Genomic DNA, 12980 nt, shown 5'->3' with positions numbered 1-12980 from the left:
AGAAATTATATAAGCCAACAATAGAGATCCTCAGGATATTTCCTTTTAAAAGGAGTCCAAAGATTGCTCAAACTTTAAAACACTCAGCAGGCAAGGGGACATTGGTCCCACGTGGCCCCCAGAGGCAGGCTGCTTATTAACAGAAGCTCAGGGGGAGGAGAGAGAAAAACTGTTGTCTTATATCAAGAAACCTGGGCCTCCTGGAGCCGTGAATTTCAATTTTTTCTCCTGTAAGCTTATGGAATAATTCAAACCTAACAGAACTAGATTCCCTCTCACGTATTTTTCAGTTGATGTTCAAAATTTCCATCATAAGTTACACCAATCACAAAAGATGTGCTTTTCCAGTGTGTTGTAAACACTGGCATTTGAAAAAACAGATGGTTACAGCGCTCTTTTAAATGTACACGATGAAGAGTAAATACAGAAGAGTTGAAAACCTCCATCATTCATTTGAAAAGGATGTGAATCACTCGTTTAACTCTTAGAACATCTGTACGATCCCTTTTTCTCCTTGAATCCACATTTCCATTCTGCTTCTCCTACAGACTTTTACCCCCACGTAACAGGCGTACGCTCCGAGGCAGTACTGATCACCCTGTCGTGCCTCTCTGACACAGACTAGGCATATCAACTGGAATCTTAAACTCTTGAAATTTCTAGTGACGATAAGTCACCAAAGAGTCCTTCCTATCTGGATTGAGTTATGGCTACAACTATTATTAGTTCACAATCGATCAAAACACCATAAATACATTTCAAATGTTGATATATAATTATTACACATAAAAGTAAAATGTTCCTGGAAATGCCCCCCCACCCCCCCCCTTAAAGAGATGGATTCATCCATAGGTGAACGTTACTGATTGCTGGAGCAAGCAAGCCCTTGGCTTCAATCCTATTCCCGGTTTTCATCTTTACAGATGTAAGTCCTACAACTCTCTGATAAATAAATAGCAGGCATTTTGTTACAGCACTGGCACTCTGTTCTTGAACTCCTTCCAAAGGATATTTCAAAAATCACATACTAATCCATCTTCAAAAATTACTTTTATTAATCTATCACTTGACAACTCAATTAGGTCCTCCTCCAATTTTATTAAAAGCCAAAAAGAAAGAAAGGAAGGAAGGAAGGAAGGAAGGAAGGAAGGAAGGAAGGAAGGAAGGATCTGATCTACAAAAAAAATTTGTTATTCCATCATTGGAGTCATTTAGTTTCTCAGTTTTGGGAAAATATAACCGAATAGGTTCTACTAAGAGACTTAGTAAATGATGATTAATTATACCCATAATTCTTTCACTTAGGAATTTTCTTTCACCTAGTATTACCAGGAAGATTTTTAAAAATCTAAATACTGTTAATTTTGCTATGCCTTTACCGAAGAGTATTTTTGATAAAATGCTCTTACCTCATCAAGGGCTTTAAAGCTATTTATTCAGGACGCGAGAGCAACCATTTGGCTCATTTAATTTACAAAAGATAGCTGTCATATAAATGAATTGACAAAGTCAGTCCTCATTGTCCAATCAATCAGCCAAATTAGACTTCAGCTTTCTGCTAGAAAGAATCTGCCTTCTTTCCTCAATTCAAGTGGATGTGTTCAGATGTGTCTCTGGGTTCTCACTTCACAGAGAACAATGGAAAGAAAGTGTAAGGCCCTGTTCCCACTGCCTATTTTCCTTCTCACTTTCTGTCCAAAGGCAAGTACTATGCCAATAGTTAGGGGATAAAAGAAGAGATATCCTTAAAATAGTCCAAACACTTAATCTGGACTAAGACTCCCAGCTCGGCAGCTGTACTTTTCTCTTTAGCAGAAATATGCAGAGACAGCACATTTAGGATGCCTGATGAAACACGAATATGCCAGATTGCCCTTGGCTTGATGTGGCACTCTAGTTTCTACAGTCTAAGGCGCACATGCGAAGTGTGCTTTTCTTCTGTAGGGAGGAGGGGGGAAGCTGCCAAAAGAGAGCTGGTCCTTTCTCAGGCAGGTCATTAGCAGGCAGATGCCCAGGCAGGTTGGGGATTTGGGAATCCATCTGCATTACCCCAACTCTGGAGTGTCCACGGCTGTGGGGGCCAAAGACTTCCAGGGAAGGGTGCCAAGAGCTGGATTAATGAAAATGCACCCCCAGATCCCCAACCGCCGTGGGAATCTTCCTGGTCCTGATCCACCTGACAGAGTTTCTAACACTGTGCAGGAGGTTAGGAAGTAGTCCCTCTGCCCATCCTATAAAGTTTATGGATGAGGCCTGGAGACTCCAGTCACCCCCTCAATGTCTCCCCGCCCTGGGGTTGAGACTCTCTGCAACCCCAGGCTCGAGGCAGGGAACAATCAGGTCCACAGGGCCTTGGAAGATGCATTACAAGGCGCTCAGAGGGACAAGGTAGGGCCAAATGATGAAAATGCACCCTGATTCCAGGAGACAATCAGACTACTGAAATAGTACTGTGAATTTTAGTTCAGCCTAAAGAAAGCCCAACATATTAGTGGTCAAATTTCTAATGCAGACTATGGACAGAGACTGTTTGCTAGATTCACACATCTGTGGTTTTGTATGAGGCACAAAAACCCAGAAATCCAGAAAGGGGAACCCCAAAAAGTAACACAGGGAAGTCTTTGCTCAACCCACCAGCAGTAGTCTTTAAAAACAAGAAAGGAGAGGCACCTCAGTGGCTCAGTGGTTGAGCATCTGCCTTTGGCTAAGGTTGTGATCCTGGGGTCCTGGTATTGAGTCTTGCATTGGGCTCCCTGCAGAGAGCCTGCTTCTCCCTCTGCCTATATCTCTGCCTCTCTCTGTGTGCCTCTCATGAATAAAGAAATTAAATCTTTAAAAAAGAAGAAAGAAAGAAAGAAAGAAAGAAAGAAAGAAAGAAAGAAAGAAAGAAAGAAAGAAAAAGAGCGAGCAAACAACCACGAAACCTCTCTCATTGGAGCAGAGGTTAGAGCACCCCAGAAAGGTTTGGCTCCACGTTTATTTCAGACGGAGGTAAAAAGACCCAGGAGTGGCTGTGGGCACCCTCGTGGGCCGGCAGCAGAGGGGGATCAGCTCGGCCTGAACTGGCTTGGAGGCTGTGGCTCTGGGAATCCACAGGATGCAAAAGAAAAGAATGTGCTTGTCAAGTTTCCGGGTGTCAGTGCTCCTGAAATAGGTGGAAATTATAGCTCAAGTCCCTTCACCATGGGAACATCTGGAATAGAAGCACTTCTGTGCATATTAAGAGAACTATTTATAGTTTTCTACGAATGTTAGGGAAGGCAATTATGTAAAATACTACTGTATTATTAGGTATTTGAAAAATACCAGGCTTGCAATAACTGCACAGATCTAAAAGCAATTCAGACTTCCACGAGCTGTCAACCCCAAGTCGGAAAAGGACTGGTTTATGTTCCTGATGCAGTGACACCACCAAACACCAGCTGAAGTCTCTGCTGACACTGATAAATGATGTCACCGGGCATGTCCACCCTGCTGAAGTCATGTTGGTGCTACGCTTGCGGCTGAGCCAAAGGGCAATACGAACCCAAGTCGCCTCTGGGATTATTTGGAAAATCCAGCCCCCACACCCCTACCCTGACATAGAAATGGGGCTGCTCAGACTGAGAGGAAGAAGCTGTGCACCCCCAGATGGAACCCCAGCTAACGAGGCTCTTGCTCTTAAATACCACGCTTGCTGCTGAAGACCTGCCGAGGGTTGTCAGCGGGTCCCTGAGATCAGCGTGCCTCAAACACCGGCAGCACTGCTATTTTGGGGGGTTGTCATCTTGGGCTTCAATGAATATTTCTTTGATTGCTCCAGTCTGTGAACCTAGGACAGCAATATTAAAGGCACCAAGACTTGCGCAAAGTCACCAAGGTTTGGCTGCATCACTGCTTCCCTGGCTTTTGGACGAACTTTGGTTGTAGCATCTTCCCAGGAGCTGATGGGAGGGCAGGAGGGAAGTCAGAGAGAGGCCTGAGCCTGGGCTCTGTTTCCAACCCTCAGGGATGCTTCCCACCTACTCAGTACTGGGACACCCGGGGCTCTGGAGGCTGACGGGGTCTGTCCTGCCTGTACGTCCGTCTTATCTGGAAAATTTTTCAGGGACATGAATGCTAAACTTATTTTATGCTATCATGTTGTGGTAAGAACTGATTTTTTAAAATATTTTATTTATATATTTGAGAGAGCGAGAGAGTGAGCACAGGCAGAGGGGAGGCATAGAGGGAGAGGGAGAAGCAGACTCCCAGATGAGCAGGGCGCCTGACATGGGGGTCCCAGGACCCCAGGATCATGACCTGAGCTGAAGGCAGATGCTTATAACTGACTGAGCCACCCAGGTGCCCCAAGAACTGATGTTTTTAAAGTAATTAATGAAGTAATTGTAAATTATATTTAATTCTGCCTCAAAATATATATGTGTATGTGTGTGCAAGTGTATAAATGTATTTATGTGTGTGTGTACATATCTTCTTCCTTTGTGTGATACTGAAAGCCTCACTTTTCAGGGTACTTTGGGGGATTCAGCAGGTTAGAAAGTGCATCAAAAGGGGATCCTCACATCCCAGGTTCTAGTCTGTGCTTTGCATTCATTAGGTAGGACACTTTTTGCAATTTTTTTTTTAACTTCTCTAGGCCTTAAGTTTACCTGTAAAATCAGTGTGTGGCGATTCCTGAGATCATTCTTAACCTGGAGTCACTTGTTGGTGAGAGCAACCATATATTTGGCTCTCTGCCAGGAAAGTGTGTCAACCCACAGCATGCAGAAAGAAATCAAAAAGCCAGAAAGTGCAAGAACGAAGATGGACATAAGGACACACATCATGGTATTGTTTAAAATAGGAAAAAGCTGGCATGGTTAAATAAATGATGAACTTCTCATATGATAGAATAATGTATAGCCATGAAAAGGTATTAAAAGTATCTAATTAGAGGCAAAAATTCATAATATACTATTAAGTAAAAACAAGCAGGCTATAGTGCACATAGCATATTTCCATTTTTTAAAAGTAAAATATGTATAATCATATATGTGTGTGTGTGTGTATATACATACTATACATATGTGTTTTAAAAAGAATTTTAGGGTTACCTGGGTGGCTCAGTCAGTTAAGTGACCAACTTGTGATTTCGGTTCAGGTTGGTGCTGGGTGTGGAGTCTGCTTAAGATTCTTTCTCCCTCTGCCCCTCCCCTTTTCCCTCTCTAAAATAAATAAACAAACAAATAAATAAAGAGAATTTTAAAAACATTAAAATAATGACAGTGGTATTTCTGGGTTGTGAATGACTTTATAATAATTTCCTTGCACTTATTTGTACTTCCCTTATTTTCACCTTTCTTTTTTTTTTTTTTTTTAAGAGAAAGGAGGTGGGGGGCGCAGAGGGAGAGGGAGAGAGAGAGAATCCCAAGCAGGCTTCATGCCCAGTGGGGAGCCCAACTTGGGTCTCAATCTTACAACCCTGAGATCATGACCGGAGCTGAAATCAAGAGTCAGACCCTTAGCCAACTGAGCCATCCAGGTGCCTCTCATTTAACTTTTTAAATCAGAAAAATATAATTTTTAAAAATATTTAATTAATTTATTTATTTGAGAGAGAATGAGTATGGGAGGGGCAGAGGGGGAGAGAATCCCAAGGAGACTTTTCGCTGAGCACGGAGCTAGACTTGGGGCTCAATCCCTCATGACCTTGAGATCATGATCTGAGCCAAAACCAAGAGTCAGATGCTCAACTGACTGAGCCACCCAAGCACCCCCAGAAAAATATCATTTTAATGAAAAAGTCTGGCACATAGGGCAAAAGAGTTGCAGAAATCATGCAGCCATGTCTGGAGCATCATGAACAAATCTCCAAGTCCCTAACTTCTGGGAGTTTTGAGGACGGAGAGTGAACATACCATGTAAATATACTTTCCACCATCTCAGTGAAAAGTTTCGCCTTGATGACATGTTACAAATGCACAGCGCTCAGCCCCCCACAGCTCCTTCAATCAGCCTGCAGAGAGCCTGTTCCTGCAGCCCTGAATCTGTATCTTATGAATCTCTTGAAAATTCTTGGCATTCAGGACAACCAACCTGGACATTTTTCAGAGCCAACTGACTTTTTTAAAAGAAAAACTTTACGATATTAATCGAGCTATTTTTCACTTCTTACTTTACCTTTTTATATCTAAAATATATACATTGATTATCTGACATTTACACTGTGGTAACCTACTTTAAAATTGTGATCTTTTTCTCAGGAATTGCCAAACCATCACAAGTCTTAAGGACGTTTTTATTTTTGGCTGGTAAAAGTTTTATGACTTTCCAAAAGTTTGCCCTGGTGTTTGGTCATTTAATAACTCATGTTTAGTTAAATTTCCATGTACTGTTGCATTTGACTAAGAATAAAGGATGTAGGGATGCTTGGGTGGCTCAGTAGTTAAGGCTCTGCCTTTGGCTCAGGGCATGATCCCAGAGTCCCGGGACTCCTTGCATGGAGCCTGCTTCTCCCTCTGCCTATGTCTCTGCCTCTCTCTCTCTGTGTCTCTCATGAATAAATAAATAAAACTAAAAATCTTAAAAAAAATAATAAAGGATGTAGAAGAAAAAAAATCCTGGGTCACGGAGCCTCTGTATTTTTTACAGAAGATCCCCACTTACAGTTCTATTGTTAGCAACAGGCAAAGGCTAAGAAGGGAACCTAATAAAAAGTAATAATAACTAGCAACTGGTTGAATGTTTTCTAGGTGTTAAGTCTATTACACGTATTTTCTTATTTGATGAGGTTGCTAATAATGTGGTCTACCTAAAATAACTCACATTCTGCCCATTGTATGGATGAAGAAACTGAGGCTAGTGAGCTATGGAGCTGAGGGTCAACAGAGTATAACTTGAGACCTGCATAAGTAGTCTGTGGCCAGCAGGTTCACACTGGACATAGAGAAGCTAGGAGAACACACACAGGGGCCACTTGCCAGGAGCCCTCAATGTGATGCCAGAGTCATACTTTCAGGTTTGAAGGCCTCACTGCCAAAGTTAGAATATACATGTGTATATGTGTGTGTGGACATATAAACATACATTTTTATGTATATATATATATGTACAAATTCAATACATATGCGCACCCCACTCCTCATAAACCTGCAAGTGATATTTCTAAATGGCTACCACTGTGGGTGTGTTGGTTTCCTGGTCTCCTGGATTTCTTCTCATCTTGGTGGATGAGTGGTTGATGCCACTTCTGTCTCCGATCAGTCTCTCCAGAGAATGTTCTTGAGGAGTGGGCATCTTTTTGTTTACCTGGGTCTCTAACTCCTTTTGCAGGACTCTAACAGAGGACCCCAATCTCTGGAAGAGGAGAGCTCCATTCAGGTTGTCCTGTCCACAGCTGGTCCCAGGCTCTCTCAGCTCCTGAAAGGCGACAGGGTGGAGCAAGGTCTCCAGGGTACCGCTGGGTGTAGGGATAATTTTAACAAATTCACAAATCAGAGCTTGATTTTGGACCTTTGGAGCTTCACTTTCTGGACCTTTTGCTACTTCTTGAACATCTCCATTATAACTAAGACCAATTTTCTAAAACAACTCAGGACAATTTAGAGCTCTTGCAAACCTACCCACCCCCCCTTACAGTTGCTTAGGGAAGTGTTCCCTAGGACTTTTCAATAAAACTGTGACCCTTGATCTCATGGGGAACATGAATGTACAATCCTGAGTAGTCTTCTTCACCCTTGGTCTCTGAATTACATAATGAGAAACTGCTAGAAAGCAGAAATTAAATTGGAAAGGAAAACAGTAGAGCCATGAGAAGAGACAAAGAGGTGCAGAAGAAAGGCTGTCTAAATCCTGTTGACTTCATAGTAAATAGAAAAAATGTAGGTGTGAAAGAAGGATTATAGAGGTATTAGGAGACTGGTCATCAGAGCAGCAAGTGAACCAGTGAACCGCTGGCTTTGGATGGAGCAGAGTTGTACCACTACAGCAGAAGGAAACCAGAAACCACAAATGCGAGAAAGAAGCTTGGAGATTGCTTATAATGCAGCCTGCCCATGCACGCAATTTAATTTCACCTGGAACCACCCGAATCCTCTCTTGCATATTAGGTTCCACTGACCTGCATTGTTTGCGGAATTCTTGTCTTCGTCTGGGAAAGAGGAACAAAATCACAGAGGCCAAAAGTAATTACATTTTAAATAAACTCAAGCCACCTCTTCTTAAATGGATCTTCTTAATTTCAATGCCCAATTTTATAAATACTGAACGATTAGCATCCCCAGCTCCACGCTCCTCCCCACCCCACCAGATTCTACTTCTTCATTTTAACAACTGAGGAATAAGTGGCCACTCGGTTATTATTTTAGTAAATCAGAAATAGGACTTAAAACATTGAAAACACAGTCACACCCCATTTCAAACAAAAATGCAAATCAGATGAATCAGAGGAACAGTTTTAGAGAAATGTCTTATGGAGACAGTGTTTGATACTCAAAGCTTCATAATGAAGCTGAGTGCCGGGGTCCCAGGCTGGCCTCTCTTCAAACTGTCAAATAGAGCCCAGGCCCGGGGTGATTAAGGGGGGCAAATCCTGCTGGATCCGGGGCTGAGAGAGATGGCATCTTCCTGTGGTGTCTCCTCCTGTTCCGGAGAATAGATAACATCTCCTTGCACCAGAAACACAAGACCCGACTTTCTGCCTTCCAAACCTAGAGCCCACACATTCCCCCTTTGGATATATAAACAAGAGATGACAAGGGCAGAGAGGAGGTGGGGAGGCTTATTTATTGTAACATAATGAATGAGTCTCCCAATGAGAAGCCGATTCCCTAGGAAAAGTCACCCCAAGGGTCCCCCTTAATAGTAAATTATGGCTTAGTGTATTAAACTGTACCCCAGAGGCCGAAGGGAATTATGGAAACTGCCTGATTTACTTTTACAAAGTGATTTACACCCAGGAGTATAATCTGTCTCAATAAATCTGAAGCCAATACACAAGCCCCTCCGAAGGTAGTACAAAGTGAGATGATTTCAATTATATAGCTATCTGCCACCACTCCATTCAGCATCCCTCAACACAAGCTTCTTGAATTTATTTGTCACAGAAAGACTGTTTTCTCATGTAATATAAGACAATAAAGGGAAATCCAGTAAAAGAAGAATCTTTCGCCCTCTCCCTCTTTCCTTTCCTCTACGCTGAGATGCTTTGAGACTTTTATGTTCTCAGACACTGCTGGGGATTTACAAAGGACGCGAAGCTCTTGTGCCCACAAATAACGGAACGAAGGATGTCTTTTTGGCGGGGGGGGTTAAATATTTTATTTCTTAAAATTCTTTGTTTTTAAAGATTTTTAATCCATTCATCAGACACACACACACACAGAGGCAGAGACACAGGCAGAGGGAGAAGCAGGATGTCTTAGTTTCAACATGACTGCCCATCATCTCACTTTTACCTGCCTGTCCTTTGGCTCTGCAATTTGCTTCATAATTAAAAGGTGAATCTCAAGTTCAATTAGCAAGACAATTCATTCTTGTAACCAAGAAACGGCAGCTGAAAACTGATTTTAAATAAGATCTGGCTCCTGTGACTTCATGGAGTGAGACTTCAGTTCACGAAAGTCTTTTCCAATTTAATATTTATTGTGGGTTTTCCCAAAAGGGTATTTGCTAAAGTTGCTGCTGCCAGAAGCTGAAAATATAGTTCAGTAAAAGCAGTTTTATTTATACAACTAGAGAATATTTATGTCACTATTATCGATTGAATGTTCAGCCCATGTTCTTATCAGCAGAGCATCTCCCCCCAAATGAAAAGTGGTGATAAGAAGCTGTGTGGACTGCAATATCCATCAAGTTTGACAGAACTAGGTCTGCATTTAGGAAAAGATGCCGGGACTCTGGAAATGGCTGCTCACACAGGAAACATCTCCTCTGTAAAAAGCTCTGATCAAGCTCAAAATCATAAGACACACTCACTCAGACTTACTCAGACTAATAACATCTCTTCCTGAAAATGGTTCTTTAAGTTTAACATGTCAACAAGGATTCTAGCCATTTCCGAGTGCATTGAAAAAATCTGGAGCACCTGGGTGGCTCAGTAGTTGAGCATCTGCCTTTGGCTCAGGGAATGATCCTGGGGTCCTGGGATCGAGTCCCACATCGAGCTCCCCACAGGGAGCCTGCTTCTCCCTCTGCCTGTGTCTCTGCCTCTCTCTCTCTCTGTCTCTCATGAATAAAGAAATCTTTAAAAAGAAAAAATCTCCTTTTCCTCCCCCACCCTCCCATTCCTCCTACTACAAAGAGGACAAAGCAGTCCTGGCTGGGCTTGATTGGCAGTGAATATAGGACTCCATCAGGTGAGTGAGGTGAGCCTGGGCGAGGTGGCCCATGACCCTTTGGCCCAAGGACAGAGGCCACATTTGCAACCCCACTGCCTCCTGTCCTTAGCAATCTATCTCCTTTTGGAATCTGGCTTGAAAACTCCACTTGTGAAGATGGGGTTTTCTGTTTGCAAGGTGCTGGTTTTGTCTGGTTTGGTTTTGGTCTTGGTAGAAGAAATTCCAGATTCTGTGAAAGATAACCAATATTAGTTCACAGGCTTTTCAAACACCCCCTTCACAGTAATGGAGAAGCCTTGTTACTTACAGTCGAATTTTTTTTTAAAAATCACAAAAGCTGTTGTTCGTGAAGATTGTTTTGAAAGATATACTAGGCTTTCATTGCACAGAGTCAATTAGAAAACACAGATTTGTACATGGTGTGGTTTAATTTTACATTTTAAAAAGAAGTTGGCTACCGAGTGGTCAAACTTAGCACTAGGACAGCCAAACGTTCCCTGGCCTGATGTGATGCAGTAAGGACACAGATCCATCACTTGTGGCCCAAAATGTTCAACTTGAATCTAGTCATCAGAGAATGGTCAGACAAATCTAGGATGTGGGAGATTCTACAAGACAACTGGGGTAAATTTAAAAAAAAAAATTCAAATAGCATAAAACAGACACACAAGACAAAACAAAAAGCCACAGGAACTATTCTAAGTTAAAATTTTTTTAGACTACAAGAGGCATGACAACAGTGTATGAGCCACAGCTGTATGATGACATTTCTTAAAGCGATAAAAGACATTTTATATAAATATATATTTAAAGATTTATTTACTTATATTAAAGACAGTGAGACGGCATAAGCAGGGGGAAGGGCAGAGGGAGAGGGAGAAGCAGGCTCCCTACTGAGCAGGGAGCCCGACTTGGGCTCGATCTCATGACCCTGAGATCATGGCCTGAGCTGAAACCAAGAGTTGGCTGCTCAACCAACTGAGCCACCCAGGCAACCCCAAAAAACATTTTATAAAGGACTCTTGTAGTACTTGAATATGACTGTACATCAGATATTATTAAATTAATGTTAGTTTTCCTTAGTGCCCTAACTGTGTCGTGGCATTGGAGGATGGATGTCCTTGGTGGTAGATGGTTGCTGAAATATTGACGGGTGAGTGTCACGATGTCTGAAACTTTCAAATGGTTCTGCCAAAGCATACATCTATATAAGAAAAATCATAGCTGTCTAGGGAAGAGGTAAGACAGGCGGTAGTTCTCTTGAAGGATAGAGTATATTCTGAGGAACTCACCTGAGCTGGTTTTCACCTTTGTTCCTGGCAGCAGATAGAAAGAATGCCTGACGGTTTGATTCATACCTGGGAGTGAATTTAATGTTGCAGCTCTAAGGAACCAGATAAGCAACTTTTGGTGCCAGAAGTCTATCTGCCTCCCTTGGAAATGGGACCCTTGGAAATAGTGACTTTACGGACAAATCTCTGCACCTGAGTCTTGTTTTAATTTCTTAGTCTGAACCGACAATAGGTCCGATGGATCTGTGTCCTCAGAAGACTGGAGGAGGACAGGTTAAGGCTTGTAATAGTCAAGACCAATGTGGTGGGTGCTAGGACCATGGCCTCTGCTGGCTGAAAATATGAAAAATTGAAGCATTTGAAAAATACTAAGCATCCTCTTACTATTTTGAGGATGGATTGGGGGCAGGAGGAAACAATTTATTTTCAGAGTGGCTTTCTATTTCTCCCATGTACCAGGCAACATTTTGAATGCTGGAACCCAGACAACTACCCTTCTCACCCCTTCTACACAGGTCACAGTGGGACTGGTGATCAATGTGGAGGAGACGGGGCTGAGGAGGAGACGCAAGGAGATGTCACGCTGTCGGTGGACCAGTCAGCAACATCTCAGGACCACCACCGGGCTTGAGATTTGAGAAAAAGGCACTGGGTTTTAGAAGGCAATCCTACAAATATTAAAATAAACACTTTTTTCCGTTTATAGCTGGATGATCATGAACACCCTAACTGGCTACATAAGCGTTGGTCCAGAAGGGGACACACGCACATGCTTTTGTTTAAAACAACTTAGTTGAGCCAGTTTCTAAAAATAAAAATAATTTGGTTGAAAATGAATAATCTACAATCACTGTTAGCTTTGTGGGTTTTTTCCTTTTTGGGGGGCAAATATTGGCAAATTTTGCGTACAAAAGGGCTCTTAAAACTTTTATTTCTTTAAGCAAGTTGGTCTATCCTCCCCTCCCCCCCCCAGAATTTCTCCGATTGTTTCCCTCCTTTTCCCCTTCTCCTTTATTGTAATTTATTTTCATGCAGTTATTCTGGCTTTGCGTTGGTTTGTTAGGGCCAAGTTGGAAGCAACCAAAATGTCCAACAATAGGAGTTTAGTTGGAAGCGACTCAAAGTCTAACAATAGTGGACTGCTTAAATAAATTATAAAAGGTGTTTCATATTATGCACAAAAACTTTTCAAATGTGAACTGGTGACTTACAATACTCAAATTTTCCCAATTCTAAAATCTCATGAACACATATCCAGATAGGCAAAGCAGGTTAAAAGTAAATTAGAACACACAGACACACACACACACACACACACACACACACACACACACACCATTTAAACCCTGAAAAGTTCCAGATAATTTTTTTCTATTTAATCATATTTGGT

This window comes from Canis lupus, chromosome 1 (genome assembly GCF_048164855.1).
Source record: "Canis lupus baileyi chromosome 1, mCanLup2.hap1, whole genome shotgun sequence".
NCBI classification, from domain to species: Eukaryota; Metazoa; Chordata; class Mammalia; order Carnivora; family Canidae; genus Canis; species Canis lupus.
Note: the sequence above shows the minus strand (reverse complement) of the source record.